The sequence below is a fragment of the Lissotriton helveticus genome, chromosome 8 (genome assembly GCF_964261635.1).
Source record: "Lissotriton helveticus chromosome 8, aLisHel1.1, whole genome shotgun sequence".
NCBI lineage: Eukaryota > Metazoa > Chordata > Amphibia > Caudata > Salamandridae > Lissotriton > Lissotriton helveticus.
In genome coordinates this window covers 819465289-819488228 of record NC_136069.1, presented here as the reverse complement: position 1 = coordinate 819488228, position 22940 = coordinate 819465289, and the positions used below count along the sequence as shown (strand labels likewise).

The window sequence follows — 22940 nt, the reverse complement described above, 5'->3', positions numbered from 1 at the left end:
TTATATTAACGCTCTCTCTCTCCCTATATCTATCTATCTATCTATCTATCTATCTATCTATCTATCTATCTATCTATCTATCTATCTATCTATCTATCTATCTATCTATCTATCTATCTATCTATCTATCTATCTATCTATATCTCTATCTATCTATCTATCTATCTATCTATCTATCTATCTATCTATCTATCTTTATATATGGATACATGCATACACCTACTCATAGATATGCCATGCATTTCTTTGGATTTGTTTCAACCTCTTGCCATTTATTTGAGAATCCCTACTTTTCAAGTGACTGCAAATGAAGTCATCTCTGGCACGTTTTGGCTGATGCAAGGTAACCAAAACACAAGACAACTTTTAATAAAAATCATTGGTTTCTTTGTTAACGTGCACTGTCAAACATGGGACTTTCACACGTCAGGTAAATATGATAACCAATACACAACAGAAGCAGATGCAGATTGCTTATCAATGTCGTGATAGAACAGTTGTGATTTGAGTAGTAGAAGCGCCCCTGAATTGATACTTATTATATACAGCCTGTAAGATAGTCAAAAATGCATGCTAGGAGAGGAGATGCAAATATAAATGTATTAGAAAAATACATAAAGAGGAGTGATATGCTTTTATTCATGCAAGGCTAGAAAAAATCCCCATACTGTCGAAAGCATTCATACACCACCAAATGGAAATAAACAATTCTGACATTAAACGAAAAGGTGACGATGCATTTGTATCATCACCTTGAGAAGGATCATCTAGGAATTGAGCCCAAGCCTCAGCACTTAAAACCAGAAACACTCCACTAAAATAGGAGGCCTGTTGGTGCCAACAATTCTCAAAGTTAATGCTTGTTCTGGTTGAGCATTGAACCGAATGCAGGGCTCTTTTGAAAGTGAGGTTTGTGAATCAACAGATACATCCACATGCCAATTATGTTATTGTTTTTAAGAGAATTCACTTTCTTGGAACGAGACTGCATGAACCCATCTTCAGGGCCTGGACAATTTCATGCAAAACGGCAACTCTCAACATTGCAGCCAAGACAATATAACTAGTGTTTCTGCCCGGTTTCGAACCGGGGACCTTTCGCGTGTGAGGCGAACGTGATAACCACTACACTACAGAAACAGATACCTACAGGTGATTCTTCTGTGATGAAACTGCTCAAAACAGACTATTCCAAGGGCATCTGGTTTTAGATTTCTTTCATGCAACCTGCCCGACAGCCCTATCTGAACGCTTGTATATGCCTTGCAAGTTCAGCATTTTTGCAAAATGCTTAAAGAGAAATGTTTCCTATTTGCTCAGGCAGGGCAAGGTTAAAAGCATGAGACTCTAGCAAATAATCATCCACTACTGCAAAGAGAAAATTGATATTGGCTTTGAAATGCATACTTCAAAAGAGCACCAATGAAAGGGCTCGTCCGGGATTTGAACCCGGGACCTCTCGCACCCAAAGCGAGAATCATACCCCTAGACCAACGAGCCGTTGAAAGACCCTCACCTCTGAAAAGGTAATACCAGCTCTAAGCCCGCAATGAAGATCATGCTGGGGTCTTTTTCATGCTTGGTCTGTGAATTCACAGGAAATTCAGTGTCAACTTACCCTTTCTCAAACGATAGCACTATCATTTGTAAGTGTCCCCTTTTATTTTTTCTCAGCATTGGACAAGTCTTACAGGAAGTCAGCAGTTATTTATATATTTCTGCATTGGCTAGAGCCTAAAGAGAAAGAATAAAAAGCTGTTCATAACAACATAAGAAACACATTTTGCCTTTTCTCTCAAATACTTATTCCCTTTGTGCAAATCGGAATGCCAAGGTGAATAGCTGGGCCACAGATTCTGGCTAATTATCTATCTCTTGAATGCAAGAAGCAATAAAAACTGCCTAATGCAGGACTAAAGCATTCCTTGCATAGCCTCTAACATCATAACATAACTGAGCTGCTGGTAACAAGCTAAGCAATGCCTTCCCAAAATGAGAAGTACATGTGCTTATGTGCTTATCCGCTCAATCAGCGCTCGATCAGGCTCGATCAGGCGAGATATAGGAAAGGTGGAAAGGGTCCAAATGGCTGTCCCTTCCTTTTTAGGGTGGGTCCTGCTGACTATCATAGGATTCCTCTTAAGAGTGGCCAGGGTCAGAGGAAAACCTTTCAATGCTTCTTAGTGTTCTCTCCAGAAGCAGGCATTTTATGTGCCTTTAATTTCACGCTTTTCCCAGCAGTCTCTGTTCTGCCTATGTAAATTAACAAAAGCAGTGCTTATTCCTCACTTGCTCTAATGTCCTTCCTGTCCACAAAGCTCTGCCTAAGTATGCTTTTTTTCTTTTTCAGGGAAATTCTAAATGGTTTCTCTGTCCACTCTGTGGCAGTAGAATGCTGATTATGATGCCATGTTTTGTGGAATCACCAAGGTACAACTACAGAGGAATATATGAGTCTGAAGGACATGGAACTCTTAGCTAACACATCACAATATGTGATGCTTGCCAACCAAGCACTACATTCTGGTGCGCTGATGATCAGAACATTCTGCTCCTAAAGGAAAGAAAATACCGCTTGATTGAAAATAAAGTCTCTGTTTATATTAACGCTCTCTCTCTCCCTATATCTATCTATCTATCTATCTATCTATCTATCTATCTATCTATCTATCTATCTATCTATCTATCTATCTATCTATCTATCTATCTATCTATCTATCTATCTATCTATCTATCTATCTATCTATCTATCTATCTATCTATCTATCTATCTATCTATCTATCTATCTATCTATCTATCTATCTATATCTCTATCTATCTATCTATCTATCTATCTATCTATCTATCTATCTATCTTTATATATGGATACATGCATACACCTACTCATAGATATGCCATGCATTTCTTTGGATTTGTTTCAACCTCTTGCCATTTATTTGAGAATCCCTACTTTTTGAGCGACTGCAAATGAAGTCATCTCTGGCACGTTTTGGCTGATGCAAGGTAACCAAAACACAAGACAACTTTTAATAAAAATCATTGGTTTCTTTGTTAACGTGCACTGTCAAACATGGGACTTTCACACGTCAGGTAAATATGATAACCAATACACAACAGAAGCAGATGCAGATTGCTTATCAATGTCGTGATAGAACAGTTGTGATTTGAGTAGTAGAAGCGCCCCTGAATTGATACTTATTATATACAGCCTGTAAGATAGTCAAAAATGCATGCTAGGAGAGGAGATGCAAATATAAATGTATTAGAAAAATACATAAAGAGGAGTGATATGCTTTTATTCATGCAAGGCTAGAAAAAATCCCCATACTGTCGAAAGCATTCATACACCACCAAATGGAAATAAACAATTCTGACATTAAACGAAAAGGTGACGATGCATTTGTATCATCACCTTGAGAAGGATCATCTAGGAATTGAGCCCAAGCCTCAGCACTTAAAACCAGAAACACTCCACTAAAATAGGAGGCCTGTTGGTGCCAACAATTCTCAAAGTTAATGCTTGTTCTGGTTGAGCATTGAACCGAATGCAGGGCTCTTTTGAAAGTGAGGTTTGTGAATCAACAGATACATCCACATGCCAATTATGTTATTGTTTTTAAGAGAATTCACTTTCTTGGAACGAGACTGCATGAACCCATCTTCAGGGCCTGGACAATTTCATGCAAAACGGCAACTCTCAACATTGCAGCCAAGACAATATAACTAGTGTTTCTGCCCGGTTTCGAACCGGGGACCTTTCGCGTGTGAGGCGAACGTGATAACCACTACACTACAGAAACAGATACCTACAGGTGATTCTTCTGTGATGAAACTGCTCAAAACAGACTATTCCAAGGGCATCTGGTTTTAGATTTCTTTCATGCAACCTGCCCGACAGCCCTATCTGAACGCCTGCCCGACAGCCCTATCTGAACGCTTGTATATGCCTTGCAAGTTCAGCATTTTTGCAAAATGCTTAAAGAGAAATGTTTCCTATTTGCTCAGGCAGGGCAAGATTAAAAGCATGAGACTCTAGCAAATAATCATCCACTACTGCAAAGAGAAAATTGATATTGGCTTTGAAATGCATACTTCAAAAGAGCACCAATGAAAGGGCTCGTCCGGGATTTGAACCCGGGACCTCTCGCACCCAAAGCGAGAATCATACCCCTAGACCAACGAGCCGTTGAAAGACCCTCACCTCTGAAAAGGTAATACCAGCTCTAAGCCCGCAATGAAGATCATGCTGGGGTCTTTTTCATGCTTGGTCTGTGAATTCACAGGAAATTCAGTGTCAACTTACCCTTTCTCAAACGATAGCACTATCATTTGTAAGTGTCCCCTTTTATTTTTTCTCAGCATTGGACAAGTCTTACAGGAAGTCAGCAGTTATTTATATATTTCTGCATTGGCTAGAGCCTAAAGAGAAAGAATAAAAAGCTGTTCATAACAACATAAGAAACACATTTTGCCTTTTCTCTCAAATACTTATTCCCTTTGTGCAAATCGGAATGCCAAGGTGAATAGCTGGGCCACAGATTCTGGCTAATTATCTATCTCTTGAATGCAAGAAGCAATAAAAACTGCCTAATGCAGGACTAAAGCATTCCTTGCATAGCCTCTAACATCATAACATAACTGAGCTGCTGGTAACAAGCTAAGCAATGCCTTCCCAAAATGAGAAGTACATGTGCTTATGTGCTTATCCGCTCAATCAGCGCTCGATCAGGCGAGATCAGGCGAGATATAGGAAAGGTGGAAAGGGTCCAAATGGCTGTCCCTTCCTTTTTAGGGTGGGTCCTGCTGACTATCATAGGATTCCTCTTAAGAGTGGCCAGGGTCAGAGGAAAAACTTTCAACGCTTCTTAGTGTTCTCTCCAGAAGCAGGCATTTTCTGTGCCTTTAATTTCAGGCTTTTCCCAGCAGTCTCTGTTCTGCCTATGTAAATTAACAAAAGCAGTGCTTATTCCTCACTTGCTCTATTGTCCTTCCTGTCCACAAAGCTCTGCCTAAGTATGCTTTTTTTCTTTTTCAGGGAAATTCTAAATGGTTTCTCTGTCCACTCTGTGGCAGTAGAATGCTGATTATGATGCCATGTTTTGTGGAATCACCAAGGTACAACTACAGAGGAATATATGAGTCTGAAGGACATGGAACTCTTAGCTAACACATCACAATATGTGATGCTTGCCAACCAAGCACTACATTCTGGTGCGCTGATGATCAGAACATTCTGCTCCTAAAGGAAAGAAAATACCGCTTGATTGAAAATAAAGTCTCTGTTTATATTAACGCTCTCTCTCTCCCTATATCTATCTATCTATCTATCTATCTATCTATCTATCTATATCTCTATCTATCTATCTATCTATCTATCTATCTATCTATCTATCTATCTATCTATCTATCTATCTATCTATTATATATGGATACATGCATACACCTACTCATAGATATGCCATGCATTTCTTTGGATTTGTTTCAACCTCTTGCCATTTATTTGAGAATCCCTACTTTTCAAGTGACTGCAAATGAAGTCATCTCTGGCACGTTTTGGCTGATGCAAGGTAACCAAAACACAAGACAACTTTTAATAAAAATCATTGGTTTCTTTGTTAACGTGCACTGTCAAACATGGGACTTTCGCACGTCAGGTAAATATGATAACCAATACACAACAGAAGCAGATGCAGATTGCTTATCAATGTCGTGATAGAACAGTTGTGATTCGAGTAGTAGAAGCGCCCCTGAATTGATACTTATTATATACAGCCTGTAAGATAGTCAAAAATGCATGCTAGGAGAGGAGATGCAAATATAAATGTATTAGAAAAATACATAAAGAGGAGTGATATGCTTTTATTCATGCATGGCTAGAAAAAATCCCCATACTGTCGAAAGCATTCATACACCACCAAATGGAAATAAACAATTCTGACATTAAACGAAAAGGTGACGATGCATTTGTATCATCACCTTGAGAAGGATCATCTAGGAATTGAGCCCAAGCCTCAGCACTTAAAACCAGAAACACTCCACTAAAATAGGAGGCCTGTTGGTGCCAACAATTCTCAAAGTTAATGCTTGTTCTGGTTGAGCATTGAACCGAATGCAGGGCTCTTTTGAAAGTGAGGTCTGTGAATCAACAGATACATCCACATGCCAATTATGTTATTGTTTTTAAGAGAATTCACTTTCTTGGAACGAGACTGCATGAACCCATCTACAGGGCCTGGACAATTTCATGCAAAACGGCAACTCTCAACATTGCAGCCAAGACAATATAACTAGTGTTTCTGCCCGGTTTCGAACCGGGGACCTTTCGCGTGTGAGGCGAACGTGATAACCACTACACTACAGAAACAGATACCTACAGGTGATTCTTCTGTGATGAAACTGCTCAAAACAGACTATTCCAAGGGCATCTGGTTTTAGATTTCTTTCATGCAACCTGCCCGACAGCCCTATCTGAACGCTTGTATATGCCTTGCAAGTTCAGCATTTTTGCAAAATGCTTAAAGAGAAATGTTTCCTATTTGCTCAGGCAGGGCAAGGTTAAAAGCATGAGACTCTAGCAAATAATCATCCACTACTGCAAAGAGAAAATTGATATTGGCTTTGAAATGCATACTTCAAAAGAGCACCAATGAAAGGGCTCGTCCGGGATTTGAACCCGGGACCTCTCGCACCCAAAGCGAGAATCATACCCCTAGACCAACGAGCCGTTGAAAGACCCTCACCTCTGAAAAGGTAATACCAGCTCTAAGCCCGCAATGAAGATCATGCTGGGGTCTTTTTCATGCTTGGTCTGTGAATTCACAGGAAATTCAGTGTCAACTTACCCTTTCTCAAACGATAGCACTATCATTTGTAAGTGTCCCCTTTTATTTTTTCTCAGCATTGGACAAGTCTTACAGGAAGTCAGCAGTTATTTATATATTTCTGCATTGGCTAGAGCCTAAAGAGAAAGAATAAAAAGCTGTTCATAACAACATAAGAAACACATTTTGCCTTTTCTCTCAAATACTTATTCCCTTTGTGCAAATCGGAATGCCAAGGTGAATAGCTGGGCCACAGATTCTGGCTAATTATCTATCTCTTGAATGCAAGAAGCAATAAAAACTGCCTAATGCAGGACTAAAGCATTCCTTGCATAGCCTCTAACATCATAACATAACTGAGCTGCTGGTAACAAGCTAAGCAATACCTTCCCAAAATGAGAAGTACATGTGCTTATGTGCTTATCCGCTCATTCAGCGCTCAATCAGGCTCGATCAGGCGAGATATAGAAAAGGTGGAAAGGGTCCAAATGGCTGTCCCTTCCTTTTTAGGGTGGGTCCTGCTGACTATCATAGGATTCCTCTTAAGAGTGGCCAGGGTCAGAGGAAAAACTTTCAATGCTTCTTAGTGTTCTCTCCAGAAGCAGGCATTTTCTGTGCCTGTAATTTCAGGTTTTTCCCAGCAGTCTCTGTTCTGCCTATGTAAATTAACAAAAGCAGTGCTTATTCCTCACTTGTTCTAATGTCCTTCCTGTCCACAAAGCTCTGCCTAAGTATGCTTTTTTTCTTTTTCAGTGAAATTCTAAATGGTTTCTCTGTCCACTCTGTGGCAGTAGAATGCTGATTATGATGCCATGTTTTGTTGAATCACCAAGGTACAACTACAGAGGAATATATGAGTCTGAAGGACATGGAACTCTTAGCTAACACATCACAATATGTGATGCTTGCCAACCAAGCACTACATTCTGGTGCGCTGATGATCAGAACATTCTGCTCCTAAAGGAAAGAAAAGACCGCTTGATTGAAAATAAAGTCTCTGTTTATATTAACGCTCTCTCTCTCCCTATATCTATCTATCTATCTATCTATCTATCTATCTATCTATCTATCTATCTATCTATCTATCTATCTATCTATCTATCTATCTATCTATCTATCTATCTATCTATCTATCTGTCTGTCTGTCTGTCTGTCTGTCTGTCTGTCTGTCTGTCTGTCCGTCTATCCATTCATCCATCCATCCATCCATCCATCCATCCATCCATCCATCCATCCATCCATCCATCCATCCATCCATCCATCCATCTATTTATCTATCTATCTATCTATCTATCTATCTATCTATCTATCTATCTATCTATCTATCTATCTATCTATCTATCTATCTATCTATCTATATATATGGATACATACATACACCTACACATAGATATGCCATGCATTTCTTTGGATTTGTTTCAACCTCTTGCCATTTATTTGAGAATCCCTACTTTTCAAGTGATTGCAAATGAAGTAATCTCTGGCACGGTTTGGCTGATGCAAGGTAACCAAAACACAAGACAAATTTTAATAAAAATCATTGGTTTCTTTGTTAACGTGCACTGTCCAACATGGGACTTTCACACGTCAGGTAAATATGATAACCAATACACAACAGAAGCAGATGCAGATTGCTTATCAATGTCGTGATAGAACAGTTGTGATTTGAGTAGAAGAAGCGCCCCTGAATTGATACTTATTATATACAGCCTGTAAGATAGTCAAAAATGCATGCTAGGAGAGGAGATGCAAATATAAATGTATTAGAAAAATACATAAAGAGGAGTGATATGCTTTTATTCATGCAAGGCTAGAAAAAATCCCCATACTGTCGAAAGCATTCATACACCACCAAATGGAAATAAACAATTCTGACATTAAACGAAAAGGTGACGATGCATTTGTATCATCACCTTGAGAAGGATCATCTAGGAATTGAGCCCAAGCCTCAGCACTTAAAAACCAGAAACACTCCACTAAAATAAGAGGCCTGTTGGTGCCAACATTTCTCAAAGTTAATGCTTGTTCTGGTTGAGCATTGAACCGAATGCAGGGCTCTTTTGAAAGTGAGGTCTGTGAATCAACAGATACATCCACATGCCAATTATGTTATTGTTTTTAAGAGAATTCACTTTCTTGGAACGAGACTGCATGAACCCATCTTCAGGGCCTGGACAATTTCATGCAAAACGGCAACTCTCAACATTGCAGCCAAGACAATATAACTAGTGTTTCTGCCCGGTTTCGAACCGGGGACCTTTCGCGTGTGAGGCGAGTGTGATAACCACTACACTACAGAAACAGATACCTACTGGTGATTCTTCTGTGATGAAACTGCTCAAAACAGGCTATTCCAAGGGCATCTGGTTTTAGATTTCTTTCATGCAACCTGCCCGACAGCCCTATCTGAACGCTTGTATATGCCTTGCAAGTTCAGCATTTTTGCAAAATGCTTAAAGAGAAATGTTTCCTATTTGCTCAGGCAGGGCAAGGTTAAAAGCATGAGACTCTAGCAAATATGCATCCACTACTGCAAAGAGAAAATTAATATTGGCTTTGAAATGCATACTTCAAAAGAGCACCAATGAAAGGGCTCGTCCGGGATTTGAACCCGGGACCTCTCTCACCCTAAGCGAGAATCATACCCCTAGACCAACGAGCCGTTGAAAGACCCTCACCTCTGAAAAGGTAATACCAGCTCTAAGCCCGCAATGAAGATCATGCTGGGGTCTTTTTCGTGCTTGGTCTGTGAATTCACAGGAAATTCAGTGTCAACTTACCCTTTCTCAAACGATAGCACTATCATTTGTAAGTGTCCCCTTTTATTTTGTCTCAGCATTGGACACGTCTTACAGGAAGTCAGCAGTTATTTATATATTTCTGCATTGGCTAGAGCCTAAAGAGAAAGAATAAAAAGCTGTTCATAACAACATAAGAAACACATTTTGCCTTTTCTCTCAAATACTTATTCCCTTTGTGCAAATCGGAATGCCAAGGTGAATAGCTGGGCCACAGATTCTGGCTAATTATCTATCTCTTGAATGCAAGAAGCAATAAAAACTGTTTAATGGAGGACTAAAGCATTCCTTGCATAGCCTCTAACATCATAACATAACTGAGCTGCTGGTAACAAGCTAAGCAATGCCTTCCCAAAATGAGAAGTACATGTGCTTATGTGCTTATCCGCTCAATCAGCGCTCAATCAGCGCTCGATCAGGCGAGATATAGGAAAGGTGGAAAGGGTCCAAATGGCTGTCCCTTCCTTTTTAGGGTGGGTCCTGCTGACTATCATAGGATTCCTCTTAAGAGTGGCCAGGGTCAGAGGAAAAACTTTCAATGCTTCTTAGTGTTCTCTCCAGAAGCAGGCATTTTCTGTGCCTTTAATTTCAGGCTTTTCCCAGCAGTCTCTGTTCTGCCTATGTAAATTAACAAAAGCAGTGCTTATTCCTCACTTGCTCTAATGTCCTTCCTGTCCACAAAGCTCTGCCTAAGTATGCTTTTTTTCTTTTTCAGGGAAATTCTAAATGGTTTCTCTGTCCACTCTGTGGCAGTAGAATGCTGATTATGATGCCATGTTTTGTGGAATCACCAAGGTACAACTACAGAGGAATATATGAGTCTGAAGGACATGGAACTCTTAGCTAACACATCACAATATGTGATGCTTGCCAACCAAGCACTACATTCTGGTGCGCTGATGATCAGAACATTCTGCTCCTAAAGGAAAGAAAATACCGCTTGATTGAAAATAAAGTCTCTGTTTATATTAACGCTCTCTCTCTCCCTATATCTATCTATCTATCTATCTATCTATCTATCTATCTATCTATCTATCTATCTATCTATCTATCTATCTATCTATCTATCTATCTATCTATCTATCTATCTATCTATCTATCTATCTATCTATCTATCTATCTATCTATCTATCTATCTATCTATCTCTCTATCTATCTATCTATCTATCTATCTATCTATCTATCTATCTATCTATCTATCTATCTATCTATCTATCTATCTATCTTTATATATGGATACATGCATACACCTACTCATAGATATGCCATGCATTTCTTTGGATTTGTTTCAACCTCTTGCCATTTATTTGAGAATCCCTACTTTTCAAGTGACTGCAAATGAAGTCATCTCTGGCACGTTTTGGCTGATGCAAGGTAACCAAAACACAAGACAACTTTTAATAAAAATCATTGGTTTCTTTGTTAACGTGCACTGTCAAACATGGGACTTTCACACGTCAGGTAAATATGATAACCAATACACAACAGAAGCAGATGCAGATTGCTTATCAATGTCGTGATAGAACAGTTGTGATTTGAGTAGTAGAAGCGCCCCTGAATTGATACTTATTATATACAGCCTGTAAGATAGTCAAAAATGCATGCTAGGAGAGGAGATGCAAATATAAATGTATTAGAAAAATACATAAAGAGGAGTGATATGCTTTTATTCATGCAAGGCTAGAAAAAATCCCCATACTGTCGAAAGCATTCATACACCACCAAATGGAAATAAACAATTCTGACATTAAACGAAAAGGTGACGATGCATTTGTATCATCACCTTGAGAAGGATCATCTAGGAATTGAGCCCAAGCCTCAGCACTTAAAACCAGAAACACTCCACTAAAATAGGAGGCCTGTTGGTGCCAACAATTCTCAAAGTTAATGCTTGTTCTGGTTGAGCATTGAACCGAATGCAGGGCTCTTTTGAAAGTGAGGTTTGTGAATCAACAGATACATCCACATGCCAATTATGTTATTGTTTTTAAGAGAATTCACTTTCTTGGAACGAGACTGCATGAACCCATCTTCAGGGCCTGGACAATTTCATGCAAAACGGCAACTCTCAACATTGCAGCCAAGACAATATAACTAGTGTTTCTGCCCGGTTTCGAACCGGGGACCTTTCGCGTGTGAGGCGAACGTGATAACCACTACACTACAGAAACAGATACCTACAGGTGATTCTTCTGTGATGAAACTGCTCAAAACAGACTATTCCAAGGGCATCTGGTTTTAGATTTCTTTCATGCAACCTGCCCGACAGCCCTATCTGAACGCTTGTATATGCCTTGCAAGTTCAGCATTTTTGCAAAATGCTTAAAGAGAAATGTTTCCTATTTGCTCAGGCAGGGCAAGATTAAAAGCATGAGACTCTAGCAAATAATCATCCACTACTGCAAAGAGAAAATTGATATTGGCTTTGAAATGCATACTTCAAAAGAGCACCAATGAAAGGGCTCGTCCGGGATTTGAACCCGGGACCTCTCGCACCCAAAGCGAGAATCATACCCCTAGACCAACGAGCCGTTGAAAGACCCTCACCTCTGAAAAGGTAATACCAGCTCTAAGCCCGCAATGAAGATCATGCTGGGGTCTTTTTCATGCTTGGTCTGTGAATTCACAGGAAATTCAGTGTCAACTTACCCTTTCTCAAACGATAGCACTATCATTTGTAAGTGTCCCCTTTTATTTTTTCTCAGCATTGGACAAGTCTTACAGGAAGTCAGCAGTTATTTATATATTTCTGCATTGGCTAGAGCCTAAAGAGAAATAATAAAAAGCTGTTCATAACAACATAAGAAACACATTTTGCCTTTTCTCTCAAATACTTATTCCCTTTGTGCAAATCGGAATGCCAAGGTGAATAGCTGGGCCACAGATTCTGGCTAATTATCTATCTCTTGAATGCAAGAAGCAATAAAAACTGCCTAATGCAGGACTAAAGCATTCCTTGCATAGCCTCTAACATCATAACATAACTGAGCTGCTGGTAACAAGCTAAGCAATGCCTTCCCAAAATGAGAAGTACATGTGCTTATGTGCTTATCCGCTCAATCAGCGCTCGATCAGGCGAGATCAGGCGAGATATAGGAAAGGTGGAAAGGGTCCAAATGGCTGTCCCTTCCTTTTTAGGGTGGGTCCTGCTGACTATCATAGGATTCCTCTTAAGAGTGGCCAGGGTCAGAGGAAAAACTTTCAACGCTTCTTAGTGTTCTCTCCAGAAGCAGGCATTTTCTGTGCCTTTAATTTCAGGCTTTTCCCAGCAGTCTCTGTTCTGCCTATGTAAATTAACAAAAGCAGTGCTTATTCCTCACTTGCTCTATTGTCCTTCCTGTCCACAAAGCTCTGCCTAAGTATGCTTTTTTTCTTTTTCAGGGAAATTCTAAATGGTTTCTCTGTCCACTCTGTGGCAGTAGAATGCTGATTATGATGCCATGTTTTGTGGAATCACCAAGGTACAACTACAGAGGAATATATGAGTCTGAAGGACATGGAACTCTTAGCTAACACATCACAATATGTGATGCTTGCCAACCAAGCACTACATTCTGGTGCGCTGATGATCAGAACATTCTGCTCCTAAAGGAAAGAAAATACCGCTTGATTGAAAATAAAGTCTCTGTTTATATTAACGCTCTCTCTCTCCCTATATCTATCTATCTATCTATCTATCTATCTATCTATCTATCTATCTATCTATCTATATCTCTATCTATCTATCTATCTATCTATCTATCTATCTATCTATCTATCTATCTTTATATATGGATACATGCATACACCTACTCATAGATATGCCATGCATTTCTTTGGATTTGTTTCAACCTCTTGCCATTTATTTGAGAATCCCTACTTTTCAAGTGACTGCAAATGAAGTCATCTCTGGCACGTTTTGGCTGATGCAAGGTAACCAAAACACAAGAATCATTGGTTTCTTTGTTAACGTGCACTGTCAAACATGGGACTTTCGCACGTCAGGTAAATATGATAACCAATACACAACAGAAGCAGATGCAGATTGCTTATCAATGTCGTGATAGAACAGTTGTGATTCGAGTAGTAGAAGCGCCCCTGAATTGATACTTATTATATACAGCCTGTAAGATAGTCAAAAATGCATGCTAGGAGAGGAGATGCAAATATAAATGTATTAGAAAAATACATAAAGAGGAGTGATATGCTTTTATTCATGCATGGCTAGAAAAAATCCCCATACTGTCGAAAGCATTCATACACCACCAAATGGAAATAAACAATTCTGACATTAAACGAAAAGGTGACGATGCATTTGTATCATCACCTTGAGAAGGATCATCTAGGAATTGAGCCCAAGCCTCAGCACTTAAAACCAGAAACACTCCACTAAAATAGGAGGCCTGTTGGTGCCAACAATTCTCAAAGTTAATGCTTGTTCTGGTTGAGCATTGAACCGAATGCAGGGCTCTTTTGAAAGTGAGGTCTGTGAATCAACAGATACATCCACATGCCAATTATGTTATTGTTTTTAAGAGAATTCACTTTCTTGGAACGAGACTGCATGAACCCATCTACAGGGCCTGGACAATTTCATGCAAAACGGCAACTCTCAACATTGCAGCCAAGACAATATAACTAGTGTTTCTGCCCGGTTTCGAACCGGGGACCTTTCGCGTGTGAGGCGAACGTGATAACCACTACACTACAGAAACAGATACCTACAGGTGATTCTTCTGTGATGAAACTGCTCAAAACAGACTATTCCAAGGGCATCTGGTTTTAGATTTCTTTCATGCAACCTGCCCGACAGCCCTATCTGAACGCTTGTATATGCCTTGCAAGTTCAGCATTTTTGCAAAATGCTTAAAGAGAAATGTTTCCTATTTGCTCAGGCAGGGCAAGGTTAAAAGCATGAGACTCTAGCAAATAATCATCCACTACTGCAAAGAGAAAATTGATATTGGCTTTGAAATGCATACTTCAAAAGAGCACCAATGAAAGGGCTCGTCCGGGATTTGAACCCGGGACCTCTCGCACCCAAAGCGAGAATCATACCCCTAGACCAACGAGCCGTTGAAAGACCCTCACCTCTGAAAAGGTAATACCAGCTCTAAGCCCGCAATGAAGATCATGCTGGGGTCTTTTTCATGCTTGGTCTGTGAATTCACAGGAAATTCAGTGTCAACTTACCCTTTCTCAAACGATAGCACTATCATTTGTAAGTGTCCCCTTTTATTTTTTCTCAGCATTGGACAAGTCTTACAGGAAGTCAGCAGTTATTTATATATTTCTGCATTGGCTAGAGCCTAAAGAGAAAGAATAAAAAGCTGTTCATAACAACATAAGAAACACATTTTGCCTTTTCTCTCAAATACTTATTCCCTTTGTGCAAATCGGAATGCCAAGGTGAATAGCTGGGCCACAGATTCTGGCTAATTATCTATCTCTTGAATGCAAGAAGCAATAAAAACTGCCTAATGCAGGACTAAAGCATTCCTTGCATAGCCTCTAACATCATAACATAACTGAGCTGCTGGTAACAAGCTAAGCAATACCTTCCCAAAATGAGAAGTACATGTGCTTATGTGCTTATCCGCTCATTCAGCGCTCAATCAGGCTCGATCAGGCGAGATATAGAAAAGGTGGAAAGGGTCCAAATGGCTGTCCCTTCCTTTTTAGGGTGGGTCCTGCTGACTATCATAGGATTCCTCTTAAGAGTGGCCAGGGTCAGAGGAAAAACTTTCAATGCTTCTTAGTGTTCTCTCCAGAAGCAGGCATTTTCTGTGCCTGTAATTTCAGGTTTTTCCCAGCAGTCTCTGTTCTGCCTATGTAAATTAACAAAAGCAGTGCTTATTCCTCACTTGTTCTAATGTCCTTCCTGTCCACAAAGCTCTGCCTAAGTATGCTTTTTTTCTTTTTCAGTGAAATTCTAAATGGTTTCTCTGTCCACTCTGTGGCAGTAGAATGCTGATTATGATGCCATGTTTTGTTGAATCACCAAGGTACAACTACAGAGGAATATATGAGTCTGAAGGACATGGAACTCTTAGCTAACACATCACAATATGTGATGCTTGCCAACCAAGCACTACATTCTGGTGCGCTGATGATCAGAACATTCTGCTCCTAAAGGAAAGAAAAGACCGCTTGATTGAAAATAAAGTCTCTGTTTATATTAACGCTCTCTCTCTCCCTATATCTATCTATCTATCTATCTATCTATCTATCTATCTATCTATCTATCTATCTATCTATCTATCTATCTATCTATCTATCTATCTATCTATCTATCTATCTATCTATCTATCTATCTATCTATCTGTCTGTCTGTCTGTCTGTCTGTCTGTCTGTCTGTCTGTCTGTCTGTCCGTCTATCCATTCATCCATCCATCCATCCATCCATCCATCCATCCATCCATCCATCCATCCATCCATCCATCCATCCATCCATCTATTTATCTATCTATCTATCTATCTATCTATCTATCTATCTATCTATCTATCTATCTATCTATCTATCTATCTATCTATCTATCTATCTATCTATCTTTATATATGGATACATACATACACCTACACATAGATATGCCATGCATTTCTTTGGATTTGTTTCAACCTCTTGCCATTTATTTGAGAATCCCTACTTTTCAAGTGATTGCAAATGAAGTAATCTCTGGCACGGTTTGGCTGATGCAAGGTAACCAAAACACAAGACAAATTTTAATAAAAATCATTGGTTTCTTTGTTAACGTGCACTGTCCAACATGGGACTTTCACACGTCAGGTAAATATGATAACCAATACACAACAGAAGCAGATGCAGATTGCTTATCAATGTCGTGATAGAACAGTTGTGATTTGAGTAGAAGAAGCGCCCCTGAATTGATACTTATTATATACAGCCTGTAAGATAGTCAAAAATGCATGCTAGGAGAGGAGATGCAAATATAAATGTATTAGAAAAATACATAAAGAGGAGTGATATGCTTTTATTCATGCAAGGCTAGAAAAAATCCCCATACTGTCGAAAGCATTCATACACCACCAAATGGAAATAAACAATTCTGACATTAAACGAAAAGGTGACGATGCATTTGTATCATCACCTTGAGAAGGATCATCTAGGAATTGAGCCCAAGCCTCAGCACTTAAAAACCAGAAACACTCCACTAAAATAAGAGGCCTGTTGGTGCCAACATTTCTCAAAGTTAATGCTTGTTCTGGTTGAGCATTGAACCGAATGCAGGGCTCTTTTGAAAGTGAGGTCTGTGAATCAACAGATACATCCACATGCCAATTATGTTATTGTTTTTAAGAGAATTCACTTTCTTGGAACGAGACTGCATGAACCCATCTTCAGGGCCTGGACAATTTCATGCAAAACGGCAACTCTCAACATTGCAGCCAAGACAATATAACTAGTGTTTCTGCCCGGTTTCGAACCGGGGACCTTTCGCGTGTGAGGCGAGTGTGATAACCACTACACTACAGAAACAGATACCTACTGGTGATTCTTCTGTGATGAAACTGCTCAAAACAGGCTATTCCAAGGGCATCTGGTTTTAGATTTCTTTCATGCAACCTGCCCGACAGCCCTATCTGAACGCTTGTATATGCCTTGCAAGTTCAGCATTTTTGCAAAATGCTTAAAGAGAAATGTTTCCTATTTGCTCAGGCAGGGCAAGGTTAAAAGCATGAGACTCTAGCAAATATGCATCCACTACTGCAAAGAGAAAATTAATATTGGCTTTGAAATGCATACTTCAAAAGAGCACCAATGAAAGGGCTCGTCCGGGATTTGAACCCGGGACCTCTCTCACCCTAAGCGAGAATCATACCCCTAGACCAACGAGCCGTTGAAAGACCCTCACCTCTGAAAAGGTAATACCAGCTCTAAGCCCGCAATGAAGATCATGCTGGGGTCTTTTTCGTGCTTGGTCTGTGAATTCACAGGAAATTCAGTGTCAACTTACCCTTTCTCAAACGATAGCACTATCATTTGTAAGTGTCCCCTTTTATTTTGTCTCAGCATTGGACACGTCTTACAGGAAGTCAGCAGTTATTTATATATTTCTGCATTGGCTAGAGCCTAAAGAGAAAGAATAAAAAGCTGTTCATAACAACATAAGAAACACATTTTGCCTTTTCTCTCAAATACTTATTCTCTTTGTGCAAATCGGAATGCCAAGGTGAATAGCTGGGCCACAGATTCTGGCTAATTATCTATCTCTTGAATGCAAGAAGCAATAAAAACTGTTTAATGGAGGACTAAAGCATTCCTTGCATAGCCTCTAACATCATAACATAACTGAGCTGCTGGTAACAAGCTAAGCAATGCCTTCCCAAAATGAGAAGTACATGTGCTTATGTGCTTATCCGCTCAATCAGCGCTCAATCAGCGCTCGATCAGGCGAGATATAGGAAAGGTGGAAAGGGTCCAAATGGCTGTCCCTTCCTTTTTAGGGTGGGTCCTGCTGACTATCATAGGATTCCTCTTAAGAGTGGCCAGGGTCAGAGGAAAAACTTTCAATGCTTCTTAGTGTTCTCTCCAGAAGCAGGCATTTTCTGTGCCTTTAATTTCAGGCTTTTCCCAGCAGTCTCTGTTCTGCCTATGTAAATTAACAAAAGCAGTGCTTATTCCTCACTTGCTCTAATGTCCTTCCTGTCCACAAAGCTCTGCCTAAGTATGCTTTTTTTCTTTTTCAGGGAAATTCTAAATGGTTTCTCTGTCCACTCTGTGGCAGTAGAATGCTGATTATGATGCCATGTTTTGTGGAATCACCAAGGTACAACTACAGAGGAATATATGAGTCTGAAGGACATGGAACTCTTAGCTAACACATCACAATATGTGATGCTTGCCAACCAAGCACTACATTCTGGTGCGCTGATGATCAGAACATTCTGCTCCTAAAGGAAAGAAAATACCGCTTGATTGAAAATAAAGTCTCTGTTTATATTAACGCTCTCTCTCTCCCTATATCTATCTATCTATCTATCTATCTATCTATCTATCTATCTATCTATCTATCTATCTATCTATCTATCTATCTATCTATCTATCTATCTATCTATCTATCTATCTATCTATCTATCTATCTATCTATCTATCTATCTATCTATCTATCTATCTATCTATCTATCTATCTATCTATCTATCTATCTATCTATCTATCTATCTATCTATCTCTCTATCTATCTATCTATCTATCTATCTATCTATCTATCTATCTATCTATCTATCTATCTATCTATCTATCTATCTATCTTTATATATGGATACATGCATACACCTACTCATAGATATGCCATGCATTTCTTTGGATTTGTTTCAACCTCTTGCCATTTATTTGAGAATCCCTACTTTTCAAGTGACTGCAAATGAAGTCATCTCTGGCACGTTTTGGCTGATGCAAGGTAACCAAAACACAAGACAACTTTTAATAAAAATCATTGGTTTCTTTGTTAACGTGCACTGTCAAACATGGGACTTTCACACGTCAGGTAAATATGATAACCAATACACAACAGAAGCAGATGCAGATTGCTTATCAATGTCGTGATAGAACAGTTGTGATTTGAGTAGTAGAAGCGCCCCTGAATTGATACTTATTATATACAGCCTGTAAGATAGTCAAAAATGCATGCTAGGAGAGGAGATGCAAATATAAATGTATTAGAAAAATACATAAAGAGGAGTGATATGCTTTTATTCATGCAAGGCTAGAAAAAATCCCCATACTGTCGAAAGCATTCATACACCACCAAATGGAAATAAACAATTCTGACATTAAACGAAAAGGTGACGATGCATTTGTATCATCACCTTGAGAAGGATCATCTAGGAATTGAGCCCAAGCCTCAGCACTTAAAACCAGAAACACTCCACTAAAATAGGAGGCCTGTTGGTGCCAACAATTCTCAAAGTTAATGCTTGTTCTGGTTGAGCATTGAACCGAATGCAGGGCTCTTTTGAAAGTGAGGTTTGTGAATCAACAGATACATCCACATGCCAATTATGTTATTGTTTTTAAGAGAATTCACTTTCTTGGAACGAGACTGCATGAACCCATCTTCAGGGCCTGGACAATTTCATGCAAAACGGCAACTCTCAACATTGCAGCCAAGACAATATAACTAGTGTTTCTGCCCGGTTTCGAACCGGGGACCTTTCGCGTGTGAGGCGAACGTGATAACCACTACACTACAGAAACAGATACCTACAGGTGATTCTTCTGTGATGAAACTGCTCAAAACAGACTATTCCAAGGGCATCTGGTTTTAGATTTCTTTCATGCAACCTGCCCGACAGCCCTATCTGAACGCTTGTATATGCCTTGCAAGTTCAGCATTTTTGCAAAATGCTTAAAGAGAAATGTTTCCTATTTGCTCAGGCAGGGCAAGGTTAAAAGCATGAGACTCTAGCAAATAATCATCCACTACTGCAAAGAGAAAATTGATATTGGCTTTGAAATGCATACTTCAAAAGAGCACCAATGAAAGGGCTCGTCCGGGATTTGAACCCGGGACCTCTCGCACCCAAAGCGAGAATCATACCCCTAGACCAACGAGCCGTTGAAAGACCCTCACCTCTGAAAAGGTAATACCAGCTCTAAGCCCGCAATGAAGATCATGCTGGGGTCTTTTTCATGCTTGGTCTGTGAATTCACAGGAAATTCAGTGTCAACTTACCCTTTCTCAAACGATAGCACTATCATTTGTAAGTGTCCCCTTTTATTTTTTCTCAGCATTGGACAAGTCTTACAGGAAGTCAGCAGTTATTTATATATTTCTGCATTGGCTAGAGCCTAAAGAGAAAGAATAAAAAGCTGTTCATAACAACATAAGAAACACATTTTGCCTTTTCTCTCAAATACTTATTCCCTTTGTGCAAATCGGAATGCCAAGGTGAATAGCTGGGCCACAGATTCTGGCTAATTATCTATCTCTTGAATGCAAGAAGCAATAAAAACTGTTTAATGGAGGACTAAAGCATTCCTTGCATAGCCTCTAACATCATAACATAACTGAGCTGCTGGTAACAAGCTAAGCAATGCCTTCCCAAAATGAGAAGTACATGTGCTTATGTGCTTATCCGCTTAATCAGCGCTCAATCAGCGCTCGATCAGGCGAGATATAGGAAAGGTGGAAAGGGTCCAAATGGCTGTCCCTTCCTTTTTAGGGTGGGTCCTGCTGACTATCATAGGATTCCTCTTAAGAGTGGCCAGGGTCAGAGGAAAAACTTTCAATGCTTCTTAGTGTTCTCTCCAGAAGCAGGCATTTTCTGTGCCTTTAATTTCAGGCTTTTCCCAGCAGTCTCTGTTCTGCCTATGTAAATTAACAAAAGCAGTGCTTATTCCTCACTTGCTCTAATGTCCTTCCTGTCCACAAAGCTCTGCCTAAGTATGCTTTTTTTCTTTTTCAGGGAAATTCTAAATGGTTTCTCTGTCCACTCTGTGGCAGTAGAATGCTGATTATGATGCCATGTTTTGTGGAATCACCAAGGTACAACTACAGAGGAATATATGAGTCTGAAGGACATGGAACTCTTAGCTAACACATCACAATATGTGATGCTTGCCAACCAAGCACTACATTCTGGTGCGCTGATGATCAGAACATTCTGCTCCTAAAGGAAAGAAAATACCGCTTGATTGAAAATAAAGTCTCTGTTTATATTAACGCTCTCTCTCTCCCTATATCTATCTATCTATCTATCTATCTATCTATCTATCTATCTATCTATCTATCTATCTATCTATCTATCTATCTATCTATCTATCTATCTATCTATCTATCTATCTATCTATATCTCTATCTATCTATCTATCTATCTATCTATCTTTATATATGGATACATGCATACACCTACTCATAGATATGCCATGCATTTCTTTGGATTTGTTTCAACCTCTTGCCATTTATTTGAGAATCCCTACTTTTCAAGTGACTGCAAATGAAGTCATCTCTGGCACGTTTTGGCTGATGCAAGGTAACCAAAACACTTTTAATAAAAATCATTGGTTTCTTTGTTAACGTGCACTGTCAAACATGGGACTTTCACACGTCAGGTAAATATGATAACCAATACACAACAGAAGCAGATGCAGATTGCTTATCAATGTCGTGATAGAACAGTTGTGATTTGAGTAGTAGAAGCGCCCCTGAATTGATACTTATTATATACAGCCTGTAAGATAGTCAAAAATGCATGCTAGGAGAGGAGATGCAAATATAAATGTATTAGAAAAATACATAAAGAGGAGTGATATGCTTTTATTCATGCAAGGCTAGAAAAAATCCCCATACTGTCGAAAGCATTCATACACCACCAAATGGAAATAAACAATTCTGACATTAAACGAAAAGGTGACGATGCATTTGTATCATCACCTTGAGAAGGATCATCTAGGAATTGAGCCCAAGCCTCAGCACTTAAAACCAGAAACACTCCACTAAAATAGGAGGCCTGTTGGTGCCAACAATTCTCAAAGTTAATGCTTGTTCTGGTTGAGCATTGAACCGAATGCAGGGCTCTTTTGAAAGTGAGGTTTGTGAATCAACAGATACATCCACATGCCAAATATGTTATTGTTTTTAAGAGAATTCACTTTCTTGGAACGAGACTGCATGAACCCATCTTCAGGGCCTGGACAATTTCATGCAAAACGGCAACTCTCAACATTGCAGCCAAGACAATATAACTAGTGTTTCTGCCCGGTTTCGAACCGGGGACCTTTCGCGTGTGAGGCGAACGTGATAACCACTACACTACAGAAACAGATACCTACAGGTGATTCTTCTGTGATGAAACTGCTCAAAACAGACTATTCCAAGGGCATCTGGTTTTAGATTTCTTTCATGCAACCTGCCCGACAGCCCTATCTGAACGCTTGTATATGCCTTGCAAGTTCAGCATTTTTGCAAAATGCTTAAAGAGAAATGTTTCCTATTTGCTCAGGCAGGGCAAGGTTAAAAGCATGAGACTCTAGCAAATAATCATCCACTACTGCAAAGAGAAAATTGATATTGGCTTTGAAATGCATACTTCAAAAGAGCACCAATGAAAGGGCTCGTCCGGGATTTGAACCCGGGACCTCTCGCACCCAAAGCGAGAATCATACCCCTAGACCAACGAGTCGTTGAAAGACCCTCACCTCTGAAAAGGTAATACCAGCTCTAAGCCCGCAATGAAGATCATGCTGGGGTCTTTTTCATGCTTGGTCTGTGAATTCACAGGAAATTCAGTGTCAACTTACCCTTTCTCAAACGATAGCACTATCATTTGTAAGTGTCCCCTTTTATTTTTTCTCAGCATTGGACAAGTCTTACAGGAA

The 22940-nt window shown here is 39.6% G+C and overlaps 18 non-coding genes across 18 annotated transcripts; all 18 read right to left on the bottom strand.

Moving 5' to 3' along the window:
• Nucleotides 1–1067: 1067 nt before the first annotated feature.
• TRNAV-CAC (transfer RNA valine (anticodon CAC)) lies at nucleotides 1068–1140 on the bottom strand. The gene has a single exon. It is a non-coding gene; the product is annotated as a tRNA-Val (tRNA).
• Nucleotides 1141–1428: 288 nt separating this feature from the next.
• TRNAP-UGG (transfer RNA proline (anticodon UGG)) lies at nucleotides 1429–1500 on the bottom strand. Its single transcript has one exon. It is a non-coding gene; the product is annotated as a tRNA-Pro (tRNA).
• A 2229-nt stretch (nucleotides 1501–3729) lies between these two features.
• Nucleotides 3730–3802, bottom strand: TRNAV-CAC (transfer RNA valine (anticodon CAC)). Its single transcript has one exon. It is a non-coding gene; the product is annotated as a tRNA-Val (tRNA).
• Nucleotides 3803–4115: 313 nt separating this feature from the next.
• On the bottom strand, nucleotides 4116–4187 carry TRNAP-UGG (transfer RNA proline (anticodon UGG)). The gene has a single exon. It is a non-coding gene; the product is annotated as a tRNA-Pro (tRNA).
• A 2106-nt stretch (nucleotides 4188–6293) lies between these two features.
• Nucleotides 6294–6366, bottom strand: TRNAV-CAC (transfer RNA valine (anticodon CAC)). Its single transcript has one exon. It is a non-coding gene; the product is annotated as a tRNA-Val (tRNA).
• A 288-nt stretch (nucleotides 6367–6654) lies between these two features.
• TRNAP-UGG (transfer RNA proline (anticodon UGG)) lies at nucleotides 6655–6726 on the bottom strand. Its single transcript has one exon. It is a non-coding gene; the product is annotated as a tRNA-Pro (tRNA).
• A 2326-nt stretch (nucleotides 6727–9052) lies between these two features.
• Nucleotides 9053–9125, bottom strand: TRNAV-CAC (transfer RNA valine (anticodon CAC)). The gene has a single exon. It is a non-coding gene; the product is annotated as a tRNA-Val (tRNA).
• A 288-nt stretch (nucleotides 9126–9413) lies between these two features.
• On the bottom strand, nucleotides 9414–9485 carry TRNAP-AGG (transfer RNA proline (anticodon AGG)). Its single transcript has one exon. It is a non-coding gene; the product is annotated as a tRNA-Pro (tRNA).
• A 2234-nt stretch (nucleotides 9486–11719) lies between these two features.
• TRNAV-CAC (transfer RNA valine (anticodon CAC)) lies at nucleotides 11720–11792 on the bottom strand. The gene has a single exon. It is a non-coding gene; the product is annotated as a tRNA-Val (tRNA).
• Nucleotides 11793–12080: 288 nt separating this feature from the next.
• TRNAP-UGG (transfer RNA proline (anticodon UGG)) lies at nucleotides 12081–12152 on the bottom strand. The gene has a single exon. It is a non-coding gene; the product is annotated as a tRNA-Pro (tRNA).
• Nucleotides 12153–14242: 2090 nt separating this feature from the next.
• On the bottom strand, nucleotides 14243–14315 carry TRNAV-CAC (transfer RNA valine (anticodon CAC)). The gene has a single exon. It is a non-coding gene; the product is annotated as a tRNA-Val (tRNA).
• A 288-nt stretch (nucleotides 14316–14603) lies between these two features.
• TRNAP-UGG (transfer RNA proline (anticodon UGG)) lies at nucleotides 14604–14675 on the bottom strand. Its single transcript has one exon. It is a non-coding gene; the product is annotated as a tRNA-Pro (tRNA).
• Nucleotides 14676–17025: 2350 nt separating this feature from the next.
• Nucleotides 17026–17098, bottom strand: TRNAV-CAC (transfer RNA valine (anticodon CAC)). The gene has a single exon. It is a non-coding gene; the product is annotated as a tRNA-Val (tRNA).
• Nucleotides 17099–17386: 288 nt separating this feature from the next.
• TRNAP-AGG (transfer RNA proline (anticodon AGG)) lies at nucleotides 17387–17458 on the bottom strand. The gene has a single exon. It is a non-coding gene; the product is annotated as a tRNA-Pro (tRNA).
• Nucleotides 17459–19744: 2286 nt separating this feature from the next.
• On the bottom strand, nucleotides 19745–19817 carry TRNAV-CAC (transfer RNA valine (anticodon CAC)). The gene has a single exon. It is a non-coding gene; the product is annotated as a tRNA-Val (tRNA).
• Nucleotides 19818–20105: 288 nt separating this feature from the next.
• Nucleotides 20106–20177, bottom strand: TRNAP-UGG (transfer RNA proline (anticodon UGG)). The gene has a single exon. It is a non-coding gene; the product is annotated as a tRNA-Pro (tRNA).
• A 2134-nt stretch (nucleotides 20178–22311) lies between these two features.
• On the bottom strand, nucleotides 22312–22384 carry TRNAV-CAC (transfer RNA valine (anticodon CAC)). Its single transcript has one exon. It is a non-coding gene; the product is annotated as a tRNA-Val (tRNA).
• A 283-nt stretch (nucleotides 22385–22667) lies between these two features.
• TRNAP-UGG (transfer RNA proline (anticodon UGG)) lies at nucleotides 22668–22744 on the bottom strand. Its single transcript has one exon. It is a non-coding gene; the product is annotated as a tRNA-Pro (tRNA).
• Nucleotides 22745–22940: the final 196 nt, after the last annotated feature.